Below are 14,282 nucleotides of genomic sequence, written 5' to 3'. Positions count from 1 at the left end.
CAGCAGAAAAATTCAATGTTTTCCTTTACTGGATTATTTTGTGCTAATTTACTCTTCTACTCTGCTTTTAGAAGGGAATGTTGTACTCTTAACATCACTATATAGTTATCTGATCTGCTAACTTTCCAGATTAAAGTTTTACATTAAAAAACAATAAGATGATTAAATACAATATATATTTGAAGATTGTAGACCCCCACCCCCCAATATTTTTGGCTTATGACCCTTTACACAAAAAAGCATTGCCTGGGGGCACCTTGTCACCTTCTCTATGAATTGTCTGCAGTTCCCATGTATTCAATTATTTTACGTAAAACTCCTGTATTCAAAATTTTTTAAGTAAAAGTATACAAGTTCTTAAAGTACTGCAAAATGTATCTTATGCAAAAATAAGTTAAGTTTTTTTTTTTTTTTAATTATCAAAGTAGAGCTATTTTTATCTAATATAATATCTTATAAGCTAATATTAGGTCTAGTATGTAAAACTCTTAAACTAAAAAGTTCTTTAACAAATAAATGTAGTGGAATATAAAGTAGAATATTTACAAATAGCTCAAAATTAAATTAAATTTGCTTACATGCCAAGAAATCACTAATACACAATAATTCACCAATAAACTTCTATGTTTAAGGTTAAATATATCATTAAAAAAAAACTGTCAAATCTCGATCCCTAAGTTTGAAGCTACTGAACTTAACTGACTGTACATACAGTAGGTAAAAGTATATCCACCTCAAGCAGCTACAACAATAAAAGGCTGCTTACACAACAATGTATCAGTATCAATTATTTAACTGTCTTATATGATAATATATCAGTCACTGGGGTCACATCTCTGCAGAACACCTACTTTTATTTGAATACTTTATGCTGATTATAGTTCTGCATTTTTATTCTTTAATGCAGAACTATTGCTTGTAATTGAGTATTTTTACAGTTTTATCCTCTATTCCCCTCTGATGCACTCACTGAAGTTGTGTTATCCTCTTTTAAACTAATGTAAACTACCACCACTTTAAGTAAAATAAACTTCAGATGTGTCTTATGCATTTGAATGCTATAATTGGACTGATTTATCATTGTGTTTGGTTTGCTATTCAGCAACGGTGCGTCACATCTGATTTTGATGGTTTAAGTAATGAGGTGCACTTTGTTTTACGTTGCACCCAGATGAGGCCAAAAAAGGTGATGGAATGTTTCGTACTCTGTGTGTGCATGTTTCCCACCATGGGCTCTTGATGGCAGTCATTCAGATACAGGAGCGGCTGGTATGGAGGATATGATTGCCTTTGCTGCTGAACATCAGCTTCTCTCATCACTGGGGTTATTTGCATTTTATGTCCAGCGTTTCTCGGATGAAAAAGTCTCAGGGGTAAACAATGAAACGGGTAAATGATCCACACAAATGAATGAATGGGAACACTGCCGGTGCTTATCAGGTACAGCCGGTAGAACATGATAGGTACCGAATCGTAGACTAACAAAGTGGAGATATGAACACTGCGACCCGGACATGGTCTCTCCATGGTTCTGTCTGCTTACAGCATCTACCACAGCTTCATAGCCCCCAGTGAAATCACTGCCTCGTCATCACATAAATGGGCCCATTAATCCCACTCAGCAGAGGACAACAAGCCTCTTAAATCTCTAATTGATTAATTATCCCCACTGAGATTCACTCTCACAAAAGACATTCAAACAGTGATGAGTGAAAATGTCAAAAACACAAACAAGAGCTTGTTTGTGTGAGTATGTTATTGTGTATGAGAGGCTGTTAACACTTGGCAACCTTTTTTTACAGCTGCCAGCACTCGATGCTGATCCCCAGCAGGCACCACAAAACAGTTTGTGCGGTTATAGTAAGCAGAAGCACAGGCATGAACTCTCACCTTTCACTGCATGTACAGTATGGCAAATATGAGAACGAAGGCTGTGGAAATCGGTTCCCTCGCACATCCGCAAAACACACCAATGGATCATACAAAGACACCATAAACTGTGCTGCTGTACATTCTAAATGTCCTTTTCAGGATCGCTTCATATCCTTTTTGTAATCAGTCATTTCCTTTCAGAATTGTTTTTGATTGATCACATGTCGGAGTGAATGTGAAAAATTTTAATCAGAATTACAATTACTAAACTGAAGTTGCTGGCAGCCGCATTTTGTTTCCCCCGTTTTCAATCTTTATGCTATAATAACCAGCAGCTTCATATTGACCACACAGATTTGAATGGCATTGATCTGCTCTTTGTAAAAGAGTGAATAAATGTATGTCAAATTATTCATTTAACTACTAATACAGAGTGATCATTCACTCTAAGCATTTGCAATTAATTTCAGATATTTAATTTACATCAGTTTTGTTGATTTCAGATACACTAAATATCTTTACCTTGGATTAACTGAAGCATGTAAATTATGCAATTTCACACTCTGCACAAAAGTCTGCAGAGTAAAACCAACTTTTCTTTTTTCATCACATGCTCTTAAATGTGTTTAAGAGTGCACTTCCATATGATGATCCTCAGAGAAATAATCCATTCACAAAACACTTAAGTGAAAGCCACTTTTCAACCACACTCCTTGCATTTGGATGAACAGGAAAAGGCCATCAACTCTCTATTAATCATTCTACCGCCCTCACTGCCCTTCTGCTGTTTTCATCAGTGCCTCTTCTGTGCCAATGTTGTTAGTAATGGGCACTGGGCAGAGCACCTCATGCTGTCGACCACAGCAAGGCAAAAAGATTAATTACATCTTAGCAACACCTTTCTCACTGCCACATTCCCAGGGAACCAGTTTACATGCATAGTGTTGAACGAAAACAAAATGAAAACATGCATAATCAAACAGAGCCTTCAGCTGACAGAGCAATCATCTCGTCAGGAGTAATGCCTGAGCCACGGCACGACCTGTGCTGTTAACACTGGAGCATGGAGGGTAAAACAGCCCAGAGAAAATAGTGCTGGAGTATCCTTTTAAGTCATAAAGTAGGAAGGGGTTTTTGAGGGTCTGAAGTGAGGGTGGGATAAGGGTTGCATAAAGTATACGCTAGTTGACCTTTGCATAATGAAATGCAGATGAGGAAGCCTGAGCTATTCTACAGATATTGGTGGAAAAACTAAAAGGTCACTTGACAGTGTTATTCTGAAGTTTGCAACTTAATATTTCTGAGGTAAATGCCTCAGTCTAATTATGTGCTTTGTACAAAAAGAGCATATTTGAACAGTGAAAGTGTGTATGTGACGAATTATTTTAATAGAGAATCATGAAAGACACTGGAAGCCAGCCATTTTTTGCGTCAAATACTACCACTTATTAATAAAAATGTTTTTCAATATAATTTTTTTCATTTCTGTGTTGTTTGATGATGTATTTTCTAATTCTACATGTAACTGAATGAGTATAAATTTATTTCCAGTTGCTCTACAATTTAGTTTGATATCATAAATAAATAGAATTTATAAGACCACTTTCAACTGTCGGATGCAAAATCAGTAAATGATAGGCTCATTTCTATTCTTCCTATTTTGCAATGTGGGTGTATCTGGATCTGGATTTTTTTTTCTTGGAAACTAAGCAACTACCCTAAGAGGTCATGGCGATCAACAACAAGCACACTCTGAAGCTTTGTTTTGTTTTATAAATGTAAATAATTCAGGAGAAGTCCTTCATCTCCTACTGAAATAATTCAAAATCAAAGTTAACTTGCAATCCTGTGGCTTCATTTGTTGTTATGTATTTTTTGTCTCAAATGCATCTATTGCATCTTGGCTCAGGCACAAATCTTCTGTTACGTTTTTAAATTACAGCTACAACAAGGCCACAGGAAGAATAACATTCAAACTATAATCTTCTGAAATAATACCTCTTTTATGATTGTTCAACATTTATTTCTGTCCTGATCAGGCTGTGTGGCTCTGTGAAGAAGGGCGGCCCTGTGGCTTGGGGCGTCTCTGATGATGTAACATAAATTAGGAAGAGCTCTGTTACGACTGTGCCTAATTTAAACTGACTCAGAGACGACTACGACTACGACATGGCTTTAAGGTTAACATGTTAGACCTGAACATGAGAGACATCCACTCTGTGGGTTTAACTCCATGGTTCTGCACGTTACGCGTGTGTTTATATTATGTGTTAGTCTAGCTGTCCACATCAAGTAACACCATCACCTGGAAATTGTGTTTATATAAAGCTAATTTGTTTCAAATAAGTTTTGGAAGAACATTACACCACCCTGATGATGTTATTTATCAACACAATGATGAAATAGTGTTAATTACTATATGGCACTGCATTGACAATTAAAGCTTGAAAGACATTGTGCATTTTTATTTATCTTGTATTGAGGGAAGTCATACAAAAATTTAAATCTGCACAACCAGAACCTGCAACTTTAATGCTCACACTGTGCGGATCAGTTGACCGGTCACGACGCATGTGCTCACACTGAATGTAAAGCACAGCACAGCTGACAATTCCAATAAACTTTGTTCAAAGAAGAAGACAATATTCTCAATAAGGCTGTCAAAAAGAGAGTTGCGCTGTTCTGCCACGAAGCTGTTCTTCAGTCAAGTTCAGTTTTATATCACTGCACAATGATGCCACGGCATGAAAAATACTACTTCAACAACAAACCAACAAAACAAGCTAACAATGGGAGTTCATAACATATCTTTTGGCAGCAGCCATGTGGGGGATTAGATCGAGGAACTGCTCAAACTGCAAAACATACCAGAAACCGAACTGATGGTCCGACAGCCAGATTGTTCATTGTTCAGGTGATTAATCAGTCGTCGGCACATCAAACAACAACTGATCTGGAAGAAATATTCCCGCAGTGACTGCCTGGCTTAACCAAAAGTATATTTCACTAACTTCACTTATGATCACAGTGATAATGAGAGCAATGATATGGAGCCCATTATCATTTGTAATATTAATCACAGAAAAAACGAGATCCATATCTCTAGTTATGCGTAGACAGATCGATGTCTCTGATGCTTGTAGTGCAAGAACCTATTCTGAACATGTGAATACATGTACTTACACATGCAGAAACGCACATGAACGCACAGTAACAGTTGTTATTTGTGTTATTTGTGGTCCGGATGACTCAGAGGGCCAGTCGACAACAGATGTTGAAGCAACGGATTGGCAGAATCAGACCTCACCGGTACAGGAGCTGTTTGCACTCTGTGCTCTTCTCTTCTCACTGGACGTGTTTAATCAGCTGCTGGACATTATCCTGCTCTCCCTTTTCCACTCCACACTTCTTGGACTGCTCACCTGATTCCACTCAAACGGCAGTGAGGTGTGCACCACACCGTTTCCTGTGCCAGCGCTGAATTATTACAACCTGCCTTCCAAAGATAACTCCCTGGCTTCTTTCTATCCCTTGTAAACTTCCCATCACCACAGTCCTCCCACATGCCTCACAAACTCCAAGCTGGAGAGTCAAACTGTCACGACTGTGAAGTATGTTGACGTCAGTTTCATGTTCAGTGGAATATAGAAACCACAGAGTCTGAGGAAATGGCTGTTTTGTCAGGATGAAGGTTCTTGGGAACTGACACTGTCAAACAGATTAGGACCAGCAGTGACAGTGAGAAAAAATGCAGAGACTCGGTCAGAAGTAGAAAGCTGGACAATCTCATAAATAGGTTTTCCATTTATGTAATGTGAGATTCTTTCTATGCCACTTTGTTTTTCCTTGTTTGATTTGACACATATATATCTAATACAACACCATAGAATAAAAATACTTTGGTGTTTTTATGGCTAAAATTTAACTTTATTTAAATATGAATAAATGTAATTTCATGGTATATACTTATTTCATACAAAAAGAATAGCTATACTCATTCACTTTGCAGTAAGATAAACAAAAACCATTTGGTGTCATCAGTAAAATTAGCAATTTGGCTCGTCACAAATATCTTTAACCTCACATATACTGCCTCTTATTCCAATCTTATGTGAAGTAATTACATTGAACTCCTCCAATGAATTTGATAATTATATTAATCATTTTCTTTATTATTTTTTTTAGTGATGTGGCTTTACTCAATAATCCAGTTTTTAAAACCTCCACAGCACAATCCTGAAAGTTTTGTTTTTTTGTTTTGTTAAAGTTTTGTTTGTATGTTTCGTTAAAGTTTTGTTTCTGTGTTTCGTTACCTCTGCAAACAAATAAACTCAACTAAACTTTTACTTTATGCTTTTACTCTAAAATTTTCTGTCTCCTTGATAAATGAGACTCTTGAGACAATGCCATCTGTACAATCTTTGTGTCTCTGCTCCAGTTATTTTGCTGATCAGGGCAGACACACAGTGAATTTTGGGGCTTTTGAGAAAAAAAAAAAAAGCATTGTAGCAGAACCGGAGGCTGGCACTCTAAACCCCACTGTGACTGAAAGTGAAGATTCAAAGAGAGAACAACAGGGAGGGCTGATGTTGCAAAGCTGAGGATTAATCTCAGTACAACACAACTGCAGAGGAGTAAAACGACATTTAGGGTAATACTGTGAATCTCTCCTATCTGTCCTGTGCAGAAAATGCTACTCTATTCACACGCCGCTAGGTTCCTACGACATTTGAACGTCATAAAGAGCAATTTCGGAACAGACTCTATTTAAAACATATTTAGCTGCACCACTCTTTATAGCAATTGGAATAATTTGCCATCTGTTTGCTGCACTTGATGGATATATTTTGTAATTTTTATAACCCAATAAAGCAGGAAGTCAGACCTCATGGGCTAAGCAAGTAGGTGGAGGAGGCCATATTTAGTACAGTACAAACAACTGTCATCTCTTATATTATAACGTTTACCACATGCAAGATCGTTTTATCCTTGAGGGAAAAAACAAATGTTTACGACAATGATGATTCAGTAGGGAAAATCTTCAAACTGAGAATCTTCTATATTCTTCACACACACACACACACACACACACACACACACACCACACACACACACACACACACACACACACACACACACACACACACACACACACACTAATATTAAGGAAATTTCCTCCACATGCAACCCAGCCTGACACCACACCCACACACACAAACAAACACACATCCGCCCCCTCACTGTTTCTAAGCACTCATTCACTTATAATTAAATCATTTCCTTGTACTGCAATTAAGGTTCCTAATGCTTTAGTCTTTCCTGCTATATTAAAATGCAATTATGATTTTTTAGAAAATGAGAATAGCAAATGGTTTATCATTAATATGGGCTTTCACTGATGATGGTATCTACCCACTGATAAGCTATAACTCTAATTACTCTAGACTGTGTTAATGGTACATTTGGGATCATTGAGCATATTCAACAGCAAGACTCCCTCAAGCCGTTTAAAGAATAATTAGCGTCACTCTGTCAAACTTTAATACAGCTGAACTCTGTCTCAGATACACTGCATTTACTCTCCTCTGAATGGCCCTCATCAGTTGAGATAACCGAGATGATACAGTGTCTCTGCTCCCACTTTAAGTTCTCAGCTGCTCAAATAGCTGTCAGCAGAAATTGTTAAAAAGCCTCCTAGAAATTACATTGAAATTATGTTAACATATTTTCCAAATTGTAAAAATGTACGTAACAAAACATTTCATTTGTTTTCTGGCAAATTATTTGATTTTGCAATATAATATTCAGGCACTCACAGCGCTTGGTACATTCTGTTCTTATACAAGAAAAAGTTCACAATGACTTAACGCAGAAGACACAAAGTGTTTAACATTTAACTGAAACCGGGATCTTTCTCCAGCCTTAATTAAAGTTTTTGTTGCCTAAACCTAACCACAGACAGTAGCAAACCCCTGATCTCTGGTGTCAAAGTTATGCGCTTCACACATCTATCATCCACCCAAAGCGCCTACTTATGACTCTGGTGTGGGACATAAATGTAGCATTTCATTGACTGAAGGAAAACATTGCTCATTCTAATCTGTGAACATAATTTTTAGGAAACAGGATTGACGATGAGATAAAAAGGCTAAATATGATCGTGTGTTAAAAGACTGAGGCTAAAGCTACAGGTCCCAGTTAAAAACATCCTCCTCACCAGTTGATGATCCATGTCAGACACGTCTGCATGACATGGTTGCTGAGCTATGACTCACTGTTTGGAGAGGGGTTTAGTGAATTGTCCATTTTTATGATGCTTTGTCTTAAAGGACTGCAGAGAGTGAGCAGAAATGAGAGCGATCCAGACATTATCTGGTAAGGCTCTCCTTCCAGGCACTTAACTTCGTCTTCATAAAAAGGTTTATACAATTTTCATCAGACACTAGTGTTTGTATTTACTTACTATTTAATGTTATATTTAAATATTATATTAAAGTTAAATGGATATTTAAGTAAAAGTTGTGAGCAGAGCAAATGGCTGTTTTTCAATATTTTCTTTGTGTTAGTGGGTTTAAGGAGCTGTGCATCTGGGATGTGAAGCTCCATCTATTATGTTTCAATTTAATCTGCAAGGCAAACTAGTTTTCATTCTCCTGAGGCAACTAGGTGATGCTCAAAGTAATAATGTGTGCTGCTTTGTGCATAAGAGAGAGAGAGCAAGAGAGAGGAGCCAACTATTGTGTCTGTGAATCTCTTAGGATGCTCCATCACTTCTGAACAGTGCAGATTGGAAACACTTAACCTCAGGGCAGAGCATTAATGCCATACATCCATACAGGGCTGGAGTTACCCTGCAATAACCAAGTGAGGGAAGTCATAAATAGTGGCCTGATTCCATCTACAATCAAGTGGCCTGACTGCATCATATCTGAGCTTTTCCATTACAGCGGTCCTGGTTCCCATGGCCATGTAGACTGCTGAGTGATGAAAGTCTCTGTCACAGCAGGGACCTCTTCATAGCTGACAAAAATTGCAGTCAGTGAACATTCAATCAAACTCTACACTATGCAGCTATGCAACCTGCTGAGATTTATATCCATTTCTGGCTTTTAATGTGGTTTGACCTGCACATTATTTATTTGTTAAATAAGTAGCAGCTTCATGATGGAGGAACTAAAACTACTACTTTTTTCTTTCCTGCCACAAGCAGTTTTTTTTTTTTTTTTTTTTAGCCTCATAGCTGAACATGTTCTGATTAAATGTGACAATAAGTTAGATAATAAATACAACCCAGCTTGACATATTCATACCTGTTCTCTGGGATTGGTGGAAAGGCATTGTGAGAAATGTTGCTACTATAACCTGTATTTTTACATTATCAGTTAACACTAGAACTGCAAAGACGGTCAGAGACCATTTGAGTTTTTATTTAAACAAAGTTATTTAGATAATAAAAACTCAAATGGTCTCTTAGACCATCTTTCAGTCCATGACCTTTTCTCAATGTATATTTTTTATGTTTTCTGAAGCCTAGAAGATATTAAAATAAAAACAAGATTTGAGCATTTATTCCTCTGACCACCATAGCCGTCATATAGACCGCTGTGTTCATAAGAATTATAACAATGTTTCCATTTTGCGGTTTTCGCGCATCTATTTTTTTCCACTGTTTGTTTTCATTAAACATTAGGCCTACATTTTTATATGAGGATCTGGAGAGAGAGCCAAAGAGAGTGAGAGAGAGGGAGAGAGAGAGAGAGAGAAAAAGCGAGCGAGAGACAAGCCGCCACGCACCAGATTTAGCCTACCAGCAAAAACTGAAAAGAAACGGAAAGAAACGGAAAGAGGAAAAACAGGCTTTGTCACTTTGATATAAATAGTAAGCAACATCTAAAATCACCCTCTTTCATAATAAATAAAGGATTATAATTCAGCGCAATAAATCTCAACTGTGCTGCCGGCTGCCGTCCAGTCGAGTACACAAGCCACACTGGTCAGTAGGTTACATCAGCTCCAGGTGGAGCAATTGTAAAAAATTTCTGGCTGTTGATAATAAACAACAACAAAAGATAACAATTCAGTAAATCTCAGAGCAAACAGCGACAGAGGCTCTTGACATGAGAACACACACACTGTCTCCAGATGCAGGTATGTGCCATAGGTGCGCCAGGCAGTGCCACGCGGTCACTATTAGTCAATCATCTCTAACGTAATTTTTTTTTTTGATTGATCAATTAATTGCCTAGTCTATCAACTTCCCAGAGCCAAAGACGTCTTATATGACAAAGAAAAGCAGCAAATCTTCACTTCGTCTTTGAAAATTATCTTAAAAATCGATTAATCGATTACCAGAACAGTCTATTTTTCTGTTGATCAACTAGTCGATTAAGCAACTTATTGTTTTAACTCTACTTACAATTATCATGAACTCCAGAGAAATGCAAACACTCCTCCTTGTATGCTTAATGTGTAAATGAGCCATTGTTTGCTAGCATACATGCATATCACCTTTCTAAGGTGATAATATGTCTATGTTACACACAACGCTTATTGCTCTGCCCCCAAGTGGCCCAAAAAAAATCATTAAAGCAGGTTTGGATCAGTGAGTACACCAAAAGGGTAAGACTGACATCATATAAGAGTGTACATATTCTCTAGAGTGGACTCTTCCATTAAAAGAAATAGTCCCCTTCTTGGTCTTAAACAGGTCAAACTGGACCTTGAAAGTAATAAACAGTCTCCACGTGGAGTGCAACATGTAGACGTTTGTCATCCTAGTAAATTGATTATCCCTGTATTGGGTTTATTGGTGAGTCCAGAAAGAAAACCTTGATACATTGTTGAAATGAGGAGATATGATGTCTGTTCATAAATGTTCTTGACAAAAACTGGGGCTTGCTATTGTGCTGCATGATCCAGTAAATACTGTATTAGCTGATGTATGATGGTCTAATGGAATGGTGTGAAGTAACAAATGAGAAGCTGTCACCGGAGATGTAGTGTGCTTTGCACATTCATTGCCAAGGTGCCTAACTGCTGCCTGTTTACGATTGATGAACTCCTCCTAAAGCCATCACAACAACTCCTCTGAAAGTCCACCGGCACTGTGAGAGCTGCACCAACTAAATAAATGGATGTGTGGGTAGAATGGATGTTGTAATCAACAAGGTCCTTACATAAGAGAAGACTTGATGTCCATTTTACTCTTGGGGCAAAAACCACTACATGCCTTCAACAACAGTCGGTGCTCAACTATTTTTTTTTTTTTTCCCAGCTGACATGCTTTCTGCCATTTGCAGTCTGGCTGCAGGAATGCTGGCTTTGCTTTGCTCCAGGATCCTGCTTGTTTTTCTTCTCTCACTTGGACACATGCAGAGATGAGGCAGACATTACTTTAGCATGGATGCATGTCAATTACAAGAGATTCAGTGCTTGGGATATGTAGTAAGAGATGTGTGACTGGAGGTTCAGAGCTGTTTATGGTACACAAATAATGCTGACTTCTTTTACAAGTGTGGTTACATCCTCAGTCAGTGCTCTTAGCATTAAAGACTAGTAATACAGGGCAATTTTTAGCTTCCTCTGAGTACCCTTTATGTATTATGTGTACTCTGGGATCCATTATTCTACTTAGAGTTATAAGAGCTGCATCGGTTAGTTTATTATCTACAGGAGCTGCTTCCAAGTTATTCAGAGTATCACATTTTCAGCCATGTTAGTGTCACAGCAATGCCATCCATAGAGCCTGGGTCTGTCAGCCACCAGTTTCGTCTAGCATGCAATATCTCAACAACTATTGTATGGATTGGTATGAAAGTTTGTGCAAATCAGATATTGATCCCCTGGGGATACATTCTAATGACTTTGCTGATCCCCAACACTTCCTCTAGCACCACCATGATCTTGACATTTGTGGTTTTGAGTGAAGAGTCTAAACAGCTATTGGATGGATTGACGTGACATTCATGCCCCAGGATGTACACTCTTACCCTTGTTTAAAAATGTGTTGTTGCTACATAAGCAAAATGCCTCAGTTGTAAGATATAAAGAAAGATATACTGTACACTGCTCGTCGAATATAACAAGGCAAAACAAATCCCACCTATGTTTTGCCTCTAAGCTAATTGCCGTCACCCTCATCTATTACACAAACAAACTGCAAAAACCAAAACCATTAGATTAGCTCATGACCGGCCTGGTTCTAGTCCATCCATCCTTCTCAAAGTTGATCATGTTCAGAAACTGTGTAGATGCACATTCACTAGTTTATTGTTTCCAACTGGCCAGACACACAGACATGTTATTATCACAGTAATGACATACATCACTGTTAAGGAGCACATGAGTAAGTCCCACTGATACTATGGGATAACAAACGGCTGATAGAGAGTGAACCGCTTGTTTATCCGGCTGATACTAGAGGTGGGACTAGGGATAAAAGTGTGAGCGTCTCAGATGAGTGGACTAATACATCTTATTCCTCAGATTATACAGGCAGACAGATCAGTCACAGAGAGGCTGTTCACTGAGAGAGGAGTCTGTGGTCAGAGGATGTGGCTTTATGGTGAAGGGGCAATAGCTTGTTGTGTAATCAGGGTCTTGAGATGAAAAGTTTTTTTTTCCCCCGATTCAATAGAACAAGCATTTTAAACTGTATCATGAAGGATGAAATTTTGAGGAGAGAAATACTACTTGTAAAGGCTAAACAAGCAGATTCCTTCTGAGTGCAAACCTGAAATCTTTTACTATTTGTTGAGATTTAGGAGTCTTGTATTAAGTTGAACTTTTTCTCACCTCATCTGTGAGTGCCACTCAGGAGAGCAGAAGATAAATCCAGTTTGACCAGACACTAAAGAAGTTTCTGACTGAAACACAACATCAGTGGATGACCACTCTTTGGAGCATCTCAGTCAGGCTATCACTGTCTGCAACAGTCCACTGGGGCTGGCGCCGGGGATTTAGCACTAGTGTGGGCCCTGGTACATGGTGAGGATTAATGAGCAGACATGAATTCAAAGCATGCAGGTTTCTGACAGTCCAAATCCAACAGGTAAGATTAATTTATTAGCTTGTTTGTCAACATCTCCTGCCAGGGGGGTTCGGTGTTACATTGTGCATCAGTATTCACATATCAAGCTGCTGAAAGCCGGGGAGACAGCTTTAATCTCCTGGCAGCCTCTCTTCACCGAACCTGTTCCCTCACTGTTAAACTGCAGCAGGTAGCAACAACATTGTGATGTTAGTGTACCCTCTTGCTCGACGTTCAACAGTTTGTACTGAAGGCCAGATGGAAATGACATATCATGTTCTCGTTAAGTCTTTTGTAAGACCATCAAGGTGGTCATGAAACCTCAAGCAGGAAGTTACATTTGGTCCTTCAGGCGAGAGGTGGATCGACGAATGTGACACTGTAATAAGAAGGTCATAGTCTGGTCAGAGACTCCCATTAAGAAGGTCGCACAGATGTCAAGGTGTCCGCTTCTGGTCACGAGGCTTATTGATTTTGGTAGGCAGGAAAATCCATTCCAGTCAGGGCGTAGTCCCTCAATTTTGGTGTTTTATCTTATAATGATGTGCACTTCTACATCTAATACATAGCTTTTAATGATGTAATCTAGATAATAAAGAGCCAAGCAGTTTAACTGTAATGAAATATGATACAGCTTAAATTTAATACCCAACAATAATGATGACATCACTTTAGTATAGTTTTAAAGCAGGAGTGTGTTGCTGGTAATTTACAGGCTGAATTTAAGAGTCCCTAACGACTAACTACTACTATCACTATTACCAACTACTAATACTACTATTACAGGAATCACTGTAAGGCTGGCGCTGACAAATGTCTCACACAGACACAATTGGGTGAGAAGAAAATAGGTTGCCTTGACCCAGTGTGTGTGTTATTTTTGTGTTATTTAGTAATTTATGAGGACTGAATTTTTTTTGTTGATTTTACATAGGCTGTTTGAGGGACATACTGTAAGTTTGGAACTGCAACACAGATGGAGGCGAGGGTACTGGAGTAAAGACTGGACATTGTGAATCCAGTAATAGAGCAAACAGCAAAGTTATATTTACCAACCGATACCATGTTAGTAAAGTCTGAAATACAGTCTAATTGAAAAAAAAAAAAATGCATCTCAACTTTCAATTGTTATTTTCTTATAGATTATGAAATTTTACTATTAAAAATATCTTACCTAGTGTCATGTCATTTAGCACTCAGGGCAGTTTCCCTCTGGCTGGGCATACGAAAGGATTCTGTCACCAATAGCAGCCCAGTTTTCAGACAGCTTTCCCGCTGCCTCAGGGTGAAGCTGCTGGAAGTCTTGTCATATCTGATAAATTCTGAAAACATGGAAAACAACTGTAACAACAACAACAACAGTGTTTGAAGAAATTATATG

The 14,282-nt window shown here is 38.2% G+C and overlaps 1 protein-coding gene across 2 annotated transcripts in view; it reads right to left on the bottom strand.

Moving 5' to 3' along the window:
- zgc:103625 (methyltransferase-like 26 B) overlaps positions 1–14,282 on the bottom strand; it is a 40,760-nt gene that overhangs the window by 20,614 nt on the left and 5,864 nt on the right. The window contains exon 5 of one of the 2 annotated variants that reach the window (XM_056400854.1): positions 14,076–14,223. The gene's annotated coding sequence lies outside the window, so the exon portion shown is untranslated. The remainder of the gene's footprint in view (positions 1–14,075; positions 14,224–14,282) is intronic. The other variant, XM_056400855.1, reaches the window with a different exon arrangement.

The sequence above is a fragment of the Seriola aureovittata genome, chromosome 17 (assembly GCF_021018895.1).
Source record: "Seriola aureovittata isolate HTS-2021-v1 ecotype China chromosome 17, ASM2101889v1, whole genome shotgun sequence".
Classification (NCBI taxonomy): domain Eukaryota; kingdom Metazoa; phylum Chordata; class Actinopteri; order Carangiformes; family Carangidae; genus Seriola; species Seriola aureovittata.
The sequence above is the reverse complement of the archived record's forward strand: the minus strand, read 5'-3'. Positions and strand labels throughout refer to the sequence as shown.